The sequence below is a fragment of the Chiloscyllium plagiosum genome, chromosome 6, assembly GCF_004010195.1.
Source record: "Chiloscyllium plagiosum isolate BGI_BamShark_2017 chromosome 6, ASM401019v2, whole genome shotgun sequence".
Taxonomy (NCBI): Eukaryota; Metazoa; Chordata; class Chondrichthyes; order Orectolobiformes; family Hemiscylliidae; genus Chiloscyllium; species Chiloscyllium plagiosum.
In genome coordinates, this window is record NC_057715.1 from 115336090 (window position 1) to 115349495 (window position 13406).

General features: G+C 42.6%; 1 protein-coding gene across 4 annotated transcripts in view; it reads left to right on the plus strand.

Annotated features, from left to right (window-relative positions):
• Positions 1 to 13406, plus strand: part of aamdc (adipogenesis associated, Mth938 domain containing) — a 48437-nt gene that overhangs the window by 6225 nt on the left and 28806 nt on the right. Inside the window, exon 1 of one of the 4 annotated variants that reach the window (XM_043692493.1) lies at positions 10568 to 10706. The exons of 1 other annotated variant lie outside the window; for it this stretch is intronic. The gene's annotated coding sequence lies outside the window, so the exon portion shown is untranslated. Of the gene's footprint in view, positions 1 to 10567; positions 10707 to 11930; positions 12032 to 12055; positions 12270 to 13406 lie in introns of those variants that run through there. 2 more of the 4 variants (XM_043692494.1, XM_043692495.1) reach the window with 2 other exon arrangements.

The following is a 13406-nucleotide window of genomic DNA, read 5'->3' on the forward strand; positions in this document are numbered from 1 at the left end:
TCGCATCCAAATCATTTATGTAAATGACAAAAAGTAGAGGGCCCAGCACCGATCCTTGTGGCACTCCACTGGTCACAGGCCTCCAGTCTGAAAAACAACCCTCCACCACCAGTCTCTGTCTTCTATCTTTGAGCCAGTTCTGTATCCAAATAGCTAGTTCTCCCTGTATCCCGTGAGATTTAACCTTGCTAATGAGTCTCCCATGGGGAGCCTTGTCGAACGCCTTACTGAAGTCCATATAGATCACATCTACTGCTCTGCCCTCATCAATCGTCTTTGTTACTTCTTCAAAAAACTCAATCAAGTTTGTGAGGCATAATTTCCCACGCACAAAGCCATGTTGACTATCCCTAATCAGTCCTTGCCTTTCCAAATACATGTACATCCTGTCCCTCAGGATTCCCTCGCCTTTTTCCAAATACATGTACATCCTGTCCCTCAGCAAGAGGCCCAGCAATCACTTCTGTAGCTTCCCACAGAGTTCTAGGGTACACCTGATCAGGTCCTGGGGGTTTATTCACCTTCATGCATTTCAAGACATCCAGCACTTCCTCCTCTGTAATCTGGACATTTTGCAAGATGTCACCATCTATTTCCCTACAGTCTATATCTTCCATATCCTTTTCCACAGTAAATACTAATGCAAAATATTCATTTAGTATCTCCCCCATTTTCTGTGGCTCCACACAAAGGCCGCCTTGCTAATCTTTGAGGGGTCCTATTCTCTCCCTAGTTACCCTTTTGTCCTTGGCCGATATCCCTCTCTGCCCTCCTTATTTGTATTCCCATCCAGATGCCTTTTAAATGTTGTAATTGTATCAGCCTCCACCACTCCCTCTGGCAGCTCATTCCATACATGTACCACTCTCTGTGTGAAAAAGTTGGGCACTAATGCCCTTCGAGGAAGGAACTCTGCCGTCCTAACCTGGTCTGGCCTACACATGGTTGCAGACCCACAGCTGCTCTGGTTGACTCTTAGATGCCCTCTGAAATTAAATTCTTGAGGCAAATAGGGACAGTTAACAAATGCTGGGGTCTGAGCAGTGGTGATCATATTAAGCAAAAGAATGAAAGAGATCACTCTGTCCCAATAGAAAAAGTACATTGCCCCAGTGTGGGGGCATGTTCCCCTGATCCCAGGAGGTAGGGAAGTTCAATGCTTGTTTTTAACTGGCACAGGCTTGATAGGCTGAAGGGCCTTTTACTGGGCTGTAACAATAGTATGACTATCATGACTGGGCAACAGGTAACAACACTGAAAACAACAGCCCAAATGTCACCTTTTTACCACTTTAAATACTGCACTTGTGACAGATTCTGCCTCTCACACATTGGCCCTTTCAGTCAACACCAAATGTGTGCCATGTGAAGCTGTCCCCATCTTCAATGAACTTGATTATTTTATCGTATGCAGATGGAAGGATGCCAGCTATATTTGTTTCATTTTGCTTTCTCTTCTGAATACAAGAAGTAAAAAGAATACTTTGAATCAGTGATGCTAGCATAAACCTAGCCCAGTTAGTTCTCTCCAATCTCCTCCACATTGCTTCAAGGTTAGCTGTGTTAACATCTGATACCAGGCTGATTGTTTGACTCTGCTTCAGGCATTTAGGAAGACACTGATAAATGTGGGTCTTCTCTGATGACTGAGCTCAAAATCATATTCTGTGCAGTGGTGGGTGTGAGAGACAAATAGATAGTAAGTTTAAAAGAGACTATTAGGTTTGTTCATAATGTTAAATGTGTCTTAGTATGTTTATTGGGTCTGTTAGCACTTTACAGTACTGTTGTGACCTTCTGCCCTTTCAAATAGTGTATGGACTAGTCTGTAACTTTCACAATGCAGTTCTGAACTAGGTCGGTGTTAGTTTTTTAAGGATATTATTGTTGAGTTCAGCAGAATTTTACCAAGGATATTTGAAAAACTCACCCAGTTAAATAATAAGCAGGACTTGTATTTAGATTGCCCCTCCAGCCTTGTCAAGATCTATCAAAGCATTTCCCAGGCAATGAAGTACTCTTGAAATTTGATCATTACTGTAATGTAGAAAATAAGATAACCAGTTTTCACACAGCAAGCTTCCTTAACAGCCTTGAGAACATATTTTTTAAAAAAAACTAATGTTGGTGGGTTAAATATTCAACAGGACATCATGGAAGAAGCCCCTGTTTTCTTGACTAATGTCACACAACAGAGAAAAAAAACAGGATGTCAGTTCAACAGCACATCTGAAAAGCAGCATTTTTGGCAGTAGCACTTACTCACTGTCAGCCTGGACTTTGTGATCAGGTCTCTGCAGTTGGTCTCAAACACGCAAACTTCTGATTTGAGAGAAAAGTGATACACGTTGAGCTACAGCTAACTTTGCAATCCCCCCTTATTGTATTGATTGTATATGATCTCCATATTTAAGGATGGATTTAATTGTATTGGAAGCAGTACAGCATTGGTTCACTAGTTTGGTGCCTGGGATTATGTTTTGAAAGGCTGAATAAATTGGGCCAATATTCTTTGGACTTTAGACAAATGAGAGCCCACCTCATGGAAACATTGTAACACAGTTTAAAATTAAGGGGTCTCCAACATAAGACAGAAGTGAGGAGAAGATTTTTCTGAGAGTTCTTGAAACTCTTCTCCAGATAGCAACTGAAGCAAGGTCATTGAACATTTTCAAGGCAGTGGTAGGTGAATTTCTGATTAATACTTTTTATCTGGTCTGTTCAGGAGGGTTTCCTTACTCAGTATGAAGACATACTGACGAATGGAGAGGCCATTTTGGATTTGGCTTGGCAACATGACAGGTGTCGTCAGATCTCTCAGTGGGAGAGCACTTTGGTGACAGTGATCACAACTGCCTCACATTTAGCATAGCCTTGGAGAGTGAAAGGAGCAGTTACCGAGGGAAGATATTTAATTGGGGAAAAGGAAATTATGATGCTATCAGACAGGAATTGGGAAGTACAGACTGGGAGCAATTGTTCCACAGAAAGGGCACAGCAGACATATGGAGACTATTTAAGGAGCAGTTGTTGCGAGTGATGCACAAATTTGTTCCTCTGAGACAGGTAAGAAGGGGTAAGATTAAGGAACCTTGGATGATGACAACAGAGGAACTTCTCGTCAAAAGGAAGAAGGCAGCTTACGTAAGGTGGAGGAAGCAAAGATCTAGCACAGCTTTAGAGGATTACAGGCTTGCTAGAAAGGAGCTCAGAAATTGACTGGGGAGAGCCAGGAGGGGGCACAAAAAAGACTTGGCAGGAAGGATTAGGCAGAACCCAAATGCATTTTACTCGTACGTGAGGAATAAAAGAATGATCAGGGAGAACGTTGGGCCGATTAGGGATAGTGGAGGGAACTTGTGCGTGGAGTCTTAGCAGATAGGGGAAGCCCTAAATGAGTTTTTGCTTCGGTTTTCACCAAGAAAAGGAAACTTGTGAATGAAAACTTTGAGGAGCTGGGATACAGTCTTGACCAGATCAAGATTGATGAAGATGATGTGCTAGAAATTTTGGAAAATATTAAGATTGATGTGAGAAACAAAACTCACATATTAATAAATTTCAGTCCGAGTCAAATTCTGAAGCAGCAAATTTTATTGATACGTACTTGTAAGAACGGGTGCCTAACAAGTAAGCACCCCGATCTGAGGGTTACATTCTGATTTATGCCGTTCAGCTTCATCTCTCGGTCCTCCCCTTTCACCCCCATTGGTTACTTTTGCTATAGCGCATAGCCTATCACAAGCTCTAGCTTCACTCCACCTTTGTCTAGCTTCTCTCCGCCTCTGTTTACTTCTCCCATTACTCTAAGCCTGTCACCCCTTACTCTTATTTATCTCATTCCTTATATGTGACTATCCTGGCATAGTTTGCTGTCTTCGTGCGATCATCCTGCCAAACTAAATTCCATCCGTTGGCCACATCCCTCCTGAGACTGGCACACTATTCTCCTGTTACTGGTACATCCCGCTACACGGTCACTCTGCCCTATTAGTCATAGATAATTCTACCTGTTTTCGCTTCTTTTATTTTCCTATGCCAGATACATCCTGCTACACAGTTGCTCTGCCCTATTAGTCATAGATTATTCTACCTGTTTTCGCTTCTCACTGTTTAGTATTTGCATGCGCAGCCTAATTTTATAATATAAGCTTTTGCAGAAGCAACACCTCTTCCCTTATTCTGCGCAATACCTTATACCCTATACCTTACAATCCCCCCCTTTTCTTCTTGGCTACTAAGTGTTGTCTTCTGCATTTGTCTCATACGTTGCCTTCCAGTTCGCTAGCATCATCCCTGAGACATCATTTATAGTGGCTAATTCCTTAAGGCCATCCATCCCCTCATTGTTCAAGAGGTTAAGTCCCTCTGCCTGATTACCTTTTAGAGGCATTTTTTTTGCCAAGGCCGTCTCAATTACCCGCTGGGTTAACCCCCGTACACAAGGTATGATACAACAGCCAATTGCTGTCAGCACCCCTGCTACCACTATCAGAGAGGTGAGGATGGAGACTATCACGCCTTTCCACTTCCCAAACCATGATTCCAGCCATCCTGTGAGTGATGTGTCCACTCCTGAATTCTCAGCTAGTTCTTCCGCCAAGGTGGTCAATCCTCGCAAGGCACGAGAGATTGACCCATCAGGTGCTGTATTATTTGGAATAAAGGTACAACAGCTACCTCCTAACATCACACATACACCCCATTTTTCGGCTAGGATCATATCTAAGGCTAGTCTGTTTTCCCAGGCCATTCTGCTGGTTGCATCAAGTTGCTCAGAAATACCCTTGACCGCATCTCTAGTATAATTGATGAATCTTTGCTGGTTGTAAAAAATATAGTTTATCCAATCCACATTCTTGTTGACCGTTACCCACCAAAATAGGGCCGATTCAAAACCTGCTGCAATCTGGTTGCCAATTGCACATACCCTAACTCCTGACTGGAGAGGGATATGTCGCAATATTCTGCCTCCATAGTACCACCAGAGATTCACCCGGGGAACATTGAGTGCTGAGTAGTTCCCTCCTTTGTCCGTTTCGGTGTCATTCTAAGTTTCTATACATAACCTCAGCTCCCCCAAGTTTCTAGACCGATTTGTACCCTGTCGGCTTATACACGATGTGTGATTCCCGACCGTGGTCAAAAATGAGGGGGGAGCTTTCAAATCTGTCTTCTGCAAGGGAGGGAACATTAGAGATAGGGATGTACAATTCCTATCATTCCATGCAGTCTTGTCCTGATACAGGGCTATCATACATTCCATGCCCTTCCTGTTTTGGTTCCACCCGAGCGGAAAGGGGACTATGTGGGCAACCGGTCTACCAGAGGCACATGCATAGCGATTGCTTTTATTCAGAGTTTTAACAGTGTACTTTACCCATTCAACTCAGGCATTTGCGTCCCCGTATCCAGTTTCTACTTCAATGGTCTACTTCAAGTCCTTGACTTCTATAATTTTTACCACCTTTGGGTCATTGGGAGGGGCAAAAGGATCTATCTTATTATCAAGTTGTTTGGCTCGTTTTCTGTTTCCTACGGCTATTCAGAAACAGCAGCCCGAGAAACACTTCCCAGTGGCAGCCATTACTATCTTTAAATCGTTACTAAGGAGTCGAGACCCGTTTTTACGGGGAAAGGAGTCTTCAGAGAGGTATTTCTAATGGTGAGATATATCGGGTGGCACTTTTTGTCAGGACAGTCTAGGGCTGGGCGAAAGGGGATTCTATGGATAGTGATGCCAGGTGGCAAACCATACCTTGTGTCCAGTAGGGTCTTAAGAAGGATTTCGGAGGAAATATACTCCCTCTGATACTTTACATCTGTGCATTCTACTAGACTGCAAGCATCGACCTCTATTACTTGTGGATATTCAGACTCAGGAACCGTTAATAACAAATATGGAAATGACAGCATCGTTTGACAAAATCCCAATACTAAGAAAGCTAATATGGTAACCTTAAGCGTCCGCAGCATCCTATGTATTGAAGGACCGAGAGATTTAACATGCAATACAATATATAGATATCAAAAAGAAACTATTCCGCGTCCACATAAAAATCAGTTACTTAAAGTCTTTTGAGTCTGAGTTTCAGTGGTTCTTCTGTTGATTCGGCTGTCCAGACTTCTTTCTTAAGTGGGGATTCCACCGTCCTTTAATCCTGGTGTAGTGAGTCCAGCCTTTCTCCGCTTTGCATATCGCCGCAGTAGTCAAAAGAGCCTGGTACGGTCCCTCCCAATCCGGTTGCAATTTAGTTTCTGTCCATGACTTAATGAGGACCCAATCTCCTGGCCGGATGGGATGAATGGCGAATTCAAGGGGTGGAGTCTGTGCCAGTAATCCTCGTTTCCTTGGTTCATGCACGGAGTTGCCTGGCTCCCTGTGCCTACTTACAACCTTTCGCCTGGTTCAGACAGACTCTCATCGGATCTCAATCAGTCAACCAGAAGGGGAAACCCACTGCTGAGGAACACGGGACTGTTCTAAAAAGAACGGGACGCGTCTTCCCAGCCATTGATGGTGCCCACCCTGCTGGTGATGGTGGATATCCCGGACACGAGCCCCAAATTGTGAGAAACAAAACTCACATATTTATAAATTTCAGTCTGAGTCAAATTCTGAAGCAGTGAGTTTTATTGATACGTACTTGCAAGAACGGGTGCCGAACAAGTAAGCACCCCGATCTGAGGGTTACATTCTGATTTATACTGTTCAGCTGCATCTCTCGGTCCTCCCCTTTCACCCCATTGGTTACTTTTGCTGTAGTGTGTAGCCTATCACAAGCTCTAGCTTCACTCCACCTTTGTCTAGCTTCTCTCCGCCTCTGTTTACTTCTCCCATTACTCTAAGCCTGTCGCCCCTTACTCTTATTTATCCCATTCCTTATATGTGACTATCCTGGCATAGTTTGCTGTCTTCGTGGATCATCCTGCCAAACTAAATTCCATCCGTTGGCCACATCCCTCCTGAGACTGGCACACTATTCTCCTGTTACTGGTACATCCCGCTAAACGGTCACTTTGCCCTATTAGTCATAGATATTTCTACCTGTTTTCGCTTCTTTTGTTTTCCTATGCCAGATACATCCTGCTACACGGTCGCTCTGCCCTATTAGTCATAGATTATTCTACCTGTTTTCGCTTCTCACTGTTTAGTATTTGCATGCGCAGCCTAATATTATAATGTAAGCTTTTGCAGAAGCAACATTATTCTGCACAATCTTAACCCTATACCTTACAATTGATAAGTCCCCAGTGCCAGACCAGATTTATCCTAAGCTGCTCCGGGAAGTGAGAAAGGAGGTTGCTAAGCCGCTGACGAGGATATTAGCCTCCTCATTCTCTATGGGAGTCGTACCGGAGGATTGGAGGGAAGCGAATATTGTTCCTCTTTTCAAGAAGGGTAATAGGGAAATCCCTGGCAATTACAGACCAGTCAGTCTTACGTCTGTGGTCAGCAAAGTTTTGGAAAGAATTCTGAGGGATAGTATTTATGACTATTTGACAAAGCATAGTGTGATTAAGGGCAGTCAGCATGGCTTTGTGAGGGGCAGGTCATGCCTCACAAATCTTATTGAGTTCTTTGAGAAGGTGTCAAGACAGCTCGATGAAGGTTGAGCAGTGGATCTGTATATGGACTTCAGCAAGGCGTTTGATAAGGTTCCCCATTGTAGGCTCATTCATAAAGTCAGGAAGTATGGGATACAGGGAGATTTGGCTATCTGAATTCAGAATTGGCTGGCTGACAGAAGGCAGAGAGTGGTTGTAGATGGAAAGTATTCTGTTTGGAGGACAGTGTTGAGTGGGGTCCCGCAGGGCTCTGTTCTTGGGCCTCTACTCTTTGTAGTTTTTATAAATGACTTGGATGAGGATGTTGAGAAGTGGATTAGTAAATTTGCAGATGACACAAAGGTTGGAGGTGTCCTCGATAGTATAGAGGGCTATAGACAGGATGCAGACCTGGGCTGAGAAATGGCAGATGGAGTTCAACTTGGATAAATGCGAAGTGATGCATTTTGGAAGGTTGAACTGGAATGCTGAATATAGGATTAAAGACAGGGTTCTTGGCAGTGTGGAGGAATTGAAGAATCTGGGTGTGCAAGTACATAGATCCCTCAAAGTTGCCACCCAAGTGGATAGGGTTGTTAAGAAAGCATATGGTGTTTTGGCTTTCATTAACGGAGATCAAGTTTAAGAGCCGTGAGATTTTGCTACAGCTCTACAAGTCCCTGGTGAGACCACACTTGGAATATTGTGTCCAGTTCTGGTCGCCCTACTATAAGAAAGATACAGAGACTTTGGAAAGAGTGCAAAGAAGGTTTACCATGATGCTGCTTGGATTGGAGGGCTTGCCTTATGAAGAAGGTTGAATAAGCTCAGACTTTTCTCTCTGGAGAGGAGGAGGAAGAGAGGAGTCCTGATCAAGGTATACAAGATAATGAATGGAATAGATAGGGTGGAATAGATTGAACAGCCACGCTCAGACAACAACTCACCAGAACGAAGGACCCGATACCCAACATGAGCAAAACTAATGTAGTGTACAAAATACCATGCAAGGACTGCACAAAACACTATATAGGACAAACAGGAAGACAGCTAACAACCCGCATACATGAACATCAACTAGCCACAAAACGACACGACCAGCTATCCTTAGCAGCCACACACGCAGACAACAAGCAACATGAATCCGACTGGGACAACACTACTATCATAGGGCAAGCCAGACAAAGAACAGCCACGGAATTCCTAGAGGCATGGCATTCATCCACAAACTCCATCAACAAACACATCGACCTGGACCAAATATACCAACCACTACAGCGGACTCCTCACTTTCTCCTTCTCCAGCATCTGCAGTCCTCACTTTCTCCTTCTCCAGCATCTGCAGTCCTCACTTTCTCCTTCTCCAGCATCTGCAGTCCTCACTTTCTCCTTCTCCAGCATCTGCAGTCCTCACTTTCTCCTTCTCCAGCATCTGCAGTCCTCACTTTCTCCTTCTCCAGCATCTGCAGTCCTCACTTTCTCCTTCTCCAGCATCTGCAGTCCTCACTTTCTCCTTCTCCAGCATCTGCAGTCCTCACTTTCTCCTTCTCCAGCATCTGCAGTCCTCACTTTCTCCTTCTCCAGCATCTGCAGTCCTCACTTTCTCCTTCTCCAGCATCTGCAGTCCTCACTTTCTCCTTCTCCAGCATCTGCAGTCCTCACTTTCTCCTTCTCCAGCATCTGCAGTCCTCACTTTCTCCTTCTCCAGCATCTGCAGTCCTCACTTTCTCCTTCTCCAGCATCTGCAGTCCTCACTTTCTCCTTCTCCAGCATCTGCAGTCCTCACTTTCTCCTTCTCCAGCATCTGCAGTCCTCACTTTCTCCTTCTCCAGCATCTGCAGTCCTCACTTTCTCCTTCTCCAGCATCTGCAGTCCTCACTTTCTCCTTCTCCAGCATCTGCAGTCCTCACTTTCTCCTTCTCCAGCATCTGCAGTCCTCACTTTCTCCTTCTCCAGCATCTGCAGTCCTCACTTTCTCCTTCTCCAGCATCTGCAGTCCTCACTTTCTCCTTCTCCAGCATCTGCAGTCCTCACTTTCTCCTTCTCCAGCATCTGCAGTCCTCACTTTCTCCTTCTCCAGCATCTGCAGTCCTCACTTTCTCCTTCTCCAGCATCTGCAGTCCTCACTTTCTCCTTCTCCAGCATCTGCAGTCCTCACTTTCTCCTTCTCCAGCATCTGCAGTCCTCACTTTCTCCTTCTCCAGCATCTGCAGTCCTCACTTTCTCCTTCTCCAGCATCTGCAGTCCTCACTTTCTCCTTCTCCAGCATCTGCAGTCCTCACTTTCTCCTTCTCCAGCATCTGCAGTCCTCACTTTCTCCTTCTCCAGCATCTGCAGTCCTCACTTTCTCCTTCTCCAGCATCTGCAGTCCTCACTTTCTCCTTCTCCAGCATCTGCAGTCCTCACTTTCTCCTTCTCCAGCATCTGCAGTCCTCACTTTCTCCTTCTCCAGCATCTGCAGTCCTCACTTTCTCCTTCTCCAGCATCTGCAGTCCTCACTTTCTCCTTCTCCAGCATCTGCAGTCCTCACTTTCTCCTTCTCCAGCATCTGCAGTCCTCACTTTCTCCTTCTCCAGCATCTGCAGTCCTCACTTTCTCCTCCTCCAGCATCTGCAGTCCTCACTTTCTCCTTTTAAGCTCTGATCTCCAGCATCTGCATTCCTCACTTTTTCCTGCACTTTTCCAGCAACACATTTTTAAGCTCTGATCTCCAGCATCTGAAGTCCTCACTTTCTCCTAGCAACTTAGGAGATGCACTGGAACACTTTTGGCTGTTTTAGATCGATGCACCAGTATTGTAGGAAAGGAAGGGAAAACAAACAAACAAATCCAGAATTTCTAACTTATTTAAATTCCTTTCTGATGTAATAGCATTATAAACTCGATAAGTTAGAGGTCTTGGAAAACTGAAATTGAAGTTTCTCTTTAATTCAGTATTCTGTATTCCAATTATAGCCACCTGACAGAGACATATTTGAAACCCAGTCACAACGGAGTTTGATTTCATAATCTTAAAAATAGAAAGATCATTCCAGAGCTGGGGTTAGAAATAAGGGCTGCATCTATCGATTATACAGAGTAGATCAAGGTTTTTACAAATTAATTTTCCTTGCACACTGCAGAATTTGAGGAAAGCAGACATCTCAAGTTCTAAGCAGGTAAATCAATTTTAGCTGCTTTTGTATCTGAGAATGCATGTTTCAGATGTTGGCATGAACTTTGTAGTTTTACACAGTTTATATATCACTCCTTTGAAGTCACTATTCGAGTTTTGTAGCTTAATTATCTCATTGGACATCATTTCAATCAATTCCTGTGAAAAGTAGAAAAGAGATTGTATTTATATAGTGTCTTTCAGAACCTCAAGGTGTTCCAAAGAGCTGGAAAATACTTTTTGAAATTTAGTCACTGGTGTAATGTAGGAATTGTGACTCCCAAATGCAGATCTCTCAAAAAACAATATGATATTGGTGAGATGGACTGTTTTATTGATATTGATTAAATGATTAAGTATTGAACAGGACATTGGGGAGGACTTCCCTGCACTTCTTTAAAATAATACATGTAATCTTTTGTGTCCATCTTCCGAGATATACAGGTGTTCAGTTTAACGTTTCATCCAAATGACAGCACATTCAACGGTACAACAACATCTTCTTTAGTTTCTTCTTTGCTTTCAGGGGAGGTAATGTACTAGTGGTATTATCGCTAGACTAACAATCTGGAGACCCAGGTAATATTCTGGGGACTTGGGTTTGAATCCTGCCACACAGCACATGGTGGAATTTGAACTTTATTTTAAAAATCTGAATTAAGAATTAGTGATGACCAGGAAATTATTGTCATTTGTTGGAAAGACCTATCTGGTTCACTAATGCCCTTTTGGGAAGGAAATCTATCATCCTTGCATAGTCTGGCATACATGTAACTCCAAACCCACAGCAATGTGGTTGATTCTTAACTACTTTCTGGGCACTTAAGGGTGAGCAATAAATGCAGCAATGTCTACATTCCTTGAATGAATAATAGAAATTGAACCTTCTTTGCTATTGCTAAATTCCCACTTTCACAAGGGCAACTAAGGAAGGTGAAATGCTAACTTAGCATGAACCAATTTTTTAAAATGCTGAATCTAATTTTCCTGTGGTAAAATTTACAGGATTTTGCTCTTTACAGCTGATTCTAAGGAATCTTGGGCAGAGCCAAATTGTGCGCAAAAGTAAAACATTTTTAGGACAGATGAACCAGGAGTTTTGTGGCAAACAAATATAAATTTATACAATGAATCTATAGTAAGTGATTGCCACTCAAGGAACTTTGGATCAGAGTTGAAGAGTTGAAGTCCAAGCTGCAGACGTCATGCGTATCAAGGAGGGGTAAAATTACCGGGACATATCATGGTAGAATTTAGCTTTCAGTTTCAGAGTGAAAATTTAGCTTTCAGTTTCAGGGTCATAAACAACAGTGCTGAACTTATATAAAGGTAATTACTGGGGAATGAGGACAAAGTGGGATGGAGTGGACTGGAAAAGGAATTTAGCAGCAAAGACAGTTGATGAACAATGGAAACATATCGGAAAATAGTCATGACTCACCACAAAGATACATTCTAGTCAGGAAGAAGGATTCTAGGAGGGGGATGAACAAACCACGAGTAGCCAGAAAAAGTTAAGGATGGTATTAAACTGGAAGATGAAAAATTCATCTGGCAAGGATTAGTGGTAAGTTAGGGGCTTGGGAAAGTTTTAAAACAAAAAATTGACTGAAAAAAACAAAACTTTGAGGGCAAAGTAGCAAGTAATAAAAAAAAAAGTAAGAGCTACTTTCAACATAAAATGAAAGAGAGAGGCCAAAGATAAGAAGAGAATTAGAGAATAAAGTGAACTGTGAAATAGCAGAGAAGCTAAATAAGTATTTTGCATTGGTCTTCAAGGTAGAAAACTTGAATAACATTCCAAAAATACTAAATAATCAAGGGACAAAATGGGGTTGGGGGTTGTAGAAATAAAGACAATAGCTTTCACCAGGGTAAAGAATACTAGGGAAATTAATGGGGTTAAAGGGCCATTAATTCCATAGGGCCTGATGTGTGGCATCCTAGGATATAATAGGAAATAGCTACAGAGATGGTAGAATCACTGGAATTAATCTTCCAAGAATCCTTCATTTCTGAAAAAGCCCCAGAGATTTGGAAAACTGCCAATATAATGTCCTTAGTCAAAAAGGGAGAGGGTTAATAAAAGAAACTGTAACTGCAAGCCAATAAGCCTAACATTTGTCATTGTGAAAATGTTAGTGTCAATTATAAAGGATGTAATAACAGAAGGTTAAGAAATAGATAACATAATCAAGCAAGTTCATCATGGCTTCATGAAGGAGAGATCATTTTATTAGATAAATTTATTAGAGTTCTTTGAGACGGTAACAAATAGGACAGATAAAAAGCAACCAGTAGATGCAGTACATTTGGATTTCCAAAAGGTATTCTGTAAGATACCACTCTTAAGGCAATTTGAGAAGGTAACAGCCCATGGTGCTGAAAGAGGTAAAGGGATGGATAGGGAATTGGGTAACCAAGAGACAATTAACGTAAGTGGGTAAAATATTGGCAAATAGAGTGTAATGTGGAAAAATATGAGGATATGCACATTGTCAGGAAGAATAGAGGAGCTGAATATTATTTAAGTGGAGAAAGCTGCAACTCTTGTGGATTTAAGAATCCTCATACATAAATCACAAAAACCAACATTGAAGTTCAGGTAAAAAGAGGAGTCAAATGGATGTTAGCTTTTATTTTAATGTTGGACTACATCTGAATACTGTCACAGTTTGGGTACTCTTATCTAAAGGAAGATACA